The 6,241-nt window shown below is 55.6% G+C and overlaps 1 pseudogene across 1 annotated transcript; it reads left to right on the top strand.

Annotated features, from left to right (window-relative positions):
• The first annotated feature begins 1,008 nt into the window (after positions 1-1,008).
• LOC309585696 (olfactory receptor 14C36-like) lies at positions 1,009-5,283 on the top strand (annotated as a pseudogene). Its single transcript has 2 exons — positions 1,009-1,018; positions 4,301-5,283. The product of its transcript is annotated as an olfactory receptor 14C36-like (transcript).
• The last annotated feature ends 958 nt before the right edge of the window (positions 5,284-6,241 follow it).

A 6,241-nucleotide genomic window follows, 5' to 3' on the forward strand; every position in this document is an offset into this window, starting at 1 on the left:
AGCCAAGGAGACCACTGTGACACTACAGGGCGTCACGGAACTAAGAACTATGTAACAGTAAGAGGCCCAATGGAATCAAGGGGCCATTGTGACACCACAGGGCCTGATAGAACCAAGGAAACCATTGTGACACTGCAAGGTCTCATGGAAGCAAAGGGCCAGTGTGACACAGCCAGGCCTTGTGGAACCAAGGGGCCATTGTGATCCTGGGAAGCCCAATAGAACCAAGGAGCCACTGTGACCCTGCAGGACCTTATGGAATCATGGAGACCGCTGTGACACTCTGTGACTTCATGGAACCAGTGGGCCATTGTGTTATTTTGCAGCCCCATGGAACCAAGGAAACCGTTTTGACACAGCAAGGCCTCATGGAAGCAAGGGGCCTTTGTGCCACTGCAGAGCCAAGGAGACCACTGTGATATTGCTGGGCCTCAGGGGAACAAAATTGTGATGCTGCAGGGCCCCAAGGCTGCAAAGAGCGTGGAACAGGTCTGGTTGGCTCGGCCTCCTGGGGGCCACCTGCCTGGTCCAGCTGACCTTGGCATGTTGAGGGTTGCTTCTCCTCTGCCCCTGAAACGCTGGAGTTCCGTGCTTTCCTTTCTGTGGGAAAGAACTGTCCTCCTCCAGGGACCCATGGCTGAAATTAGGATGCTACCTCCAAATTGGATTCTATCCGAGGATTGTTCCCATGTGAAACCTGCCAGGACAGACAGCTCAGGCTGGCCTTGGCCTCTTAGGGGCCACCTCACATCTGCCTTCAAAACACAGGGGGGCTGTGCTTTTCTTGCCATGGAAAAAACCATCTTTCAAGTCCAGCCATCCATGGCCAAAATTGGGAATCCACCTCTGAAATTCCATCTATCCAAGGAATAGCTCCCAGACAAAAGCTGCCAGGAATGTCCAGCTTCCCTTGGCTTCCTGAGGGCCAGCTCTCATCTGCCTTTGAAACACTGGGGCTCCTCACTTTTCTGCCAGTGGAAAAGAACTGTCCTTATGGGTCAGACGTCCATGGACAAAAGTGGGATTTGGCCGCTCAAGATCCGTCTATCCAAGGATTGCTCCAAGACAAAAGCTGCCAAGACAAACAGGTCTGGCTGGCCTTGGCCTCCTTGAGCCACCACTAATCAGCCTTTGAAACACTGGGGCTCTGCCCTTTCCTTCCTGGCGAGAAGAACTGTCATTCCGGTCCAGGCACCCACAGCTGAAATGGAATTCCACCTCCAAAACTCCCCATATGTCCAAGGGTTGCTTTCAGACAGAAGCTGCAAGGACACACAGGTCTGGCTTGCCTTGGCCTCTGGTGGCTGCCTCTCATCTGCCTTCAAAACACTGGGCTTCTGTGGTTTCCTTGCTGTAGAAAAGAACTGACCTTCTTGTCCAGGTGCCCGTGGCCTCAAGCACATGATCACTACACAGGGACAAAGGAGCTCTGTGCTCAGTGGAGTGGAGACTGAGGACAGCGGAGGAGAGTCCTGGGAGGGCTTGAAGGGTGGTTTCAGAGATGGTGGATCCTTTTGACACAGTAGAGAACAGCCGGCAAAAGAAAGAATTAATGCAAAGGGCAGCTGGGGAGGTCCAAACTGGACACGAGGAGAAAGGAATTTCTCTCCCCGGGCAGTGCAGTGGTGCAACGTGTCCCCCAGAAGGAGTCTGGAGCAGCCCAAGGCTCTGTGTGCCCAGGCAGAGGCAGGCAGGACGCAGAGCTGCCAGCAAAGGAAGGGGCCAGCCAGGTGGGGCAGCCGGGGGGATGAGGACAGCCTGCAGGGACAGAGGCGCAGGGCAGGGACACCGTGGGACAGCCTGGGCCGGAGAGGGCAGAGGGATGTGCAGAAGCTGAAAGGCCCTGACAGAGGCAACTTCTGGAGCACTTTGGCCAGGGCTGCTGTCCCTGGCCCTGAGGCCAGTTGGGAGACAAGTGACCCTTGCAGCCCTGGGGCCTCATTGCCTCTTTTTTCCTGCTCAGCAGCATGGCAGGGGCCACCCCATGGTGCTGCCCTTGGCATTGCACATGCCCACATCCCAGTGCCCCGGGAAGAGTCCCGAGCAATGAGGGAGGGCCAGGATCTGCCTTTCCGGCGGCTGGGGCACTGCCTGCAGCCAGCCCGGGCACAGCACAGAGGCACAGAGGGGTTCCATCCGTTAGGGCTGGGAAGATGCTGAGAAGTGACCGGGGGAGAATCATTCCCAGCCCTTGACACAGGAAGCCTCTGGCTGCAGGACAGTGCAGCTGCAGTTCCTGGAGTGATCTCCTCAAGCTGGAACATGCCACTGACTGTGGATTCAGGAAGTACATTCTCTGAGTATCTCTGGTGTAGAACATGAGGACATGCTCAGGCCTTCAGCTCAGTCCAGTAGTATTTCCAACACAATCCTTTCTATAGGGATGAAATTTCCTGAGACTGTTTTCAGTCTCCTACTCTTGGGGAATGGGAGGGGGGAAGTGATAAAGGCATTCATCATTTTTAAGAGTCCCTAAGGCATCGGAACTGTAACTTGAGTGCTCTGCAGGAGTTTCCTAAAGTGCTTTCAAGACACTCCTCTGCCCATGCACCGCACCGGCATCACCTTTGCTGGACCCACCGGGCTCAGTCTGAGCTGTCCTTTCTCCCAGCTGCAAACAGAACCTGTCCCCAGCCAGTGCCCTGCACACAGGCAGGTTTCTGTAGGGCCAAGGAGAGTGCACAGAGATATGGGGTCTGTGAGTGCTGGCAGGAAGAGATCAGGCACAGGGAAACACCTCCAGGAGGAAGATCTTCAGCAAGCAGAGAGAAGATCAGGCAATGAGAGAAAACAAAAGGCAGAAATGTTGTGGCAGGGAGAGCTTAGAGACCTCCACAGGATGCCCTGGAGTGCAGCCCCTCCCTCTGAACAAGCCCCCTCCCCTCCTCTCTCCCTCAGCCAAGCCTCTGCCCTCAGGGCCGGGGGTCCAAGGCGTGAAGCCCCTCCTGGGCAGGCAGAGCTGCAGCAGAGCCGTGGGGCAGCTCTGCAGCCCCGGGCCCAGTTCCCTCTGCAGAGCACAGGGCTGGGAGCAGCTGCCCGGCCCTGGGGGCTCTGGGAGGGGGCACAGCTGGCTCAGGGTGACGCTGGCCCCAGAGCCCGGCTGTGGGCAATGCAGCCAGGGAAGGAGCTCCATCTCCCTACATCCAATGCCATCATTAGGACACTTGGCTTTCTTCTTGAGGATTCCCCCTAAGCTCTGAGCTTGCCTCCAGGGCGCAAACAGGTCGTGTAGCATCTTGGTGTTACCTGAAAGCCCCACAGTGAGACACAAAAGTTTTATGATGGAGAAAGAGCTGTTGGGTTGGTGAAATGAGCCATGTGTGTATTTGGCTACCAGTGTGGGGCTGAGAGCTCGAGAAGGGGATGGACATTTGATGGGCTGTGGTGGATCGATCTGCTCTCAGCAGCATTGGGATGGTTTTTAAGGGAAATATGGGAGGGTGATTATCCTCTATCTGAGAAGGGTGAAAGGCCAGAGGATCTTGGAACAGGACAGAGTGACAGACCACCTCCCCTCACTCTCCACTCACCACCTTGCCTCACAGAACTCGCTCTATTCTCCCCGAGGGCAGCAGAAATGCTGAGTGTTTCTGACATCCAAAAACAGTCAGCAGGGGAGATGAAGAGGAGCTATAAAAACCTCTAGAACACTTTAACAGCTTTTGCCATTCCTGTTCTTGGGTCCTGGGAGTGCCCTTGTGTTAGCTGGGCTTTCAAAGTGGAACACCAGGACAGGTCCCTGTCCCCCTCCCACTTCTGCACAGCAAGGCTGAATTATAAAAACCCCCGGAGCAACTGCCCTGAAACTCATGTCACACTCAGCCAGCACCAACCAGGGCTGCGGCTGGAGCTGAAGGAAGATCTGCTAGAAAAACAGAAGGGTGTTGTCGGTGATCGAACACGGACTTGGCCGGCTGAATGCAAAGCCAAATTCTATCGCACAAGTCCCATCTTTATATACTGTTCAAACCAGCAGTTCAGCAGCTACAAACTTCAGCTGCTAAGGTTCTATGTTTTACATCTCCAAGGGCTACAGATTACCATCTCCTCGCCCAATCTCCCATTAACTATCCTACTCTTTGTCTCGCCTCTTGCTCTTTGTCTCGCCTCCTGCCAGACACGGCCCCGGCCCGCCCCGTCTCTCGCAAGGCCCCACGCCAGCCAAAGCCCTTCTCTGTGGCCACACTCTGAATCCCCATAAGGTGTCAGTGTGTGACAGGAGAAGGATTTGTGGGGCATGTCTTTGATTTTGCTGAGAGACGTTTCCCTTAAGCTGTCACTGACTTTTCTCCATGAACAGGTCCCCATGGCCAGACACGGCGAGTGTCCAACAGCAGCTCCATCAGCCCCTTCCTCCTGCTGGCATTGGCAGACACGCGGCAGCTGCAGCTCCTGCACTTCTGCCTCTTCCTGAGCATCTCCCTGGCTGCCCTCCTGGGCAGCGGCCTCATCATCAGCGCCGGAGCCTGCGGCCAGCACCTGCACAGCCCCATGTTCTTCTTCCTGCTCAGCCTGGCCCTCACCGACCTGGGCTCCATCTGCACCACTGTCCCCAAGGCCATGCACAATTCCCTTTTGGGACACCAGAACCACCTCCTAGGCAGGAGGTGCTGCACAGCCTCTTTCTCTTTCTCTTTTTCATTTCAGCAGAGTTTTCCCTCCTCGCTGTCGAGTGCTACGAGCGCTACGTGTCCATCTGCAAAGCCCTGCACTACGGGACCCTCCTGGGCAGCAGAGCTTGTGCCCACATGGCAGCAGCTGCCTGGGCCAGTGCCTTTCTCTACGCTCTCCTGCACACGGCCAATACATTTTCCCTGCCCCTGGGCCAGGGCAATGCCCTGGGCCAGTTCTTCTGTGAAATCCCACACATCCTCAAGCTCTCCTGCTCACACTGCCACCTCAGGGAGCTCGGGCTTGTTGTGTTTTCCATCTGTTTAACTTTTGGTTCTTTTGTGTTCATTGTTTTCTCCTATGTGCAGATCTTCAGGGCCATGCTGAGGATCCCCTCTGAGCAGGGATGGCACAAAGCCTTTTCCACGTGCCTCCCTCACCTGGCCGTGGTCTCCCTGTTCCTCAGCACTGGCTTTGTTGCCTGCCTGAAGCCCCCCCTCCATCTCCTCCCCATCCCTGGACCTGGAACTGCCAGTTCTGTACTCGGTGGCGCCTCCAGCCCTGAAGCCCCTCATCTACAGCCTGAGGAACCAGGAGCTCAGGGACGCCCTGAGGAAAGTGATGACTGGATGCTTTCCAGAAGCAAAAACCTGCCTGTTTTCAGCTCCATAGGCTAAAGTGTAATCATTAGAGGCCCAGCCTGCCTTCTCAGGTTGTTTTGGTGGTGGTGGTTTTGGTGGCTTTTTTTTCTTCTCATATGTTAAGGTTGTATCCAAAAGATTTTGTTATGCATCTTATTCACTGTTTACAGGCTGAATGTGACTGTTGGCAGGGACTGTGTCAATAAGGAGTCTGCTCTGTGGGTATTCACATTAAATAAAGGACCCATCAGCAAGGTGTCTGTTTGAGATCCTTTGGTTAAGTCCATCCCTGGAGCTGGAGGGCAGGGCCAGTGTTGCAGGCATTGGGGGGGAAGAGTCCCAGCAGAGCAGCACAGCCAGGGAGCAGCAGAGCTTGGTCTTTTCAGAGCTCCTCTCTTATTACTTCCACTCTCTCCTTTGGAGCCGCTGTGATGGTGTAAGGCCAACAGCTCTGTCCGGGTGGTGCGAGTCCTGCTGCGTGTCACAGGCAGGGACAGGCCATGGGCACTGCTGGGACACAGCTGGGCTCCGCCACAGCAGTTCCATCAGCAAAGGGCATCTCCTGAAGGCACTGCAGGAAGGCTTTGCTCTCCCTCCACAGTCACTGTCAGGAACAGGCCCAAGGACCAGACTCTAAAGAGGCTGCCTGTGTTCCTTGTTCTCCCAGGGCTCAGTGGGATGAGATCAGGGTCCCAGTGTGGCCTTCAAGAGACTGGGGTGTGCTTCAAGTTTTGCTTGTTGGTGGCCAGTGCCCACCAGATGGTGAATGGTCTGTGATGAACCTTCCTGGGGCTCTGCAGCTTGTGCCAGGGCTGATGGCAGGGGAATGTTCTTCTGGAGGGACTTGGGAGCTGCCAGCAGAACACAGGGGACCTGCAGGGACAGTGTGTGCCAGGGATCAGCAGTGAGTGGAGCTCACTGGGCACAGGCCTGTCCAGGGTGGGCTCACCCACAGATAAAGGACTGAATGTTTCCTGTGACCCATGAGA

The sequence above is a fragment of the Coloeus monedula genome (assembly GCF_965178545.1).
Source record: "Coloeus monedula genome assembly, contig: HAP1_SCAFFOLD_119, whole genome shotgun sequence".
NCBI lineage: Eukaryota > Metazoa > Chordata > Aves > Passeriformes > Corvidae > Coloeus > Coloeus monedula.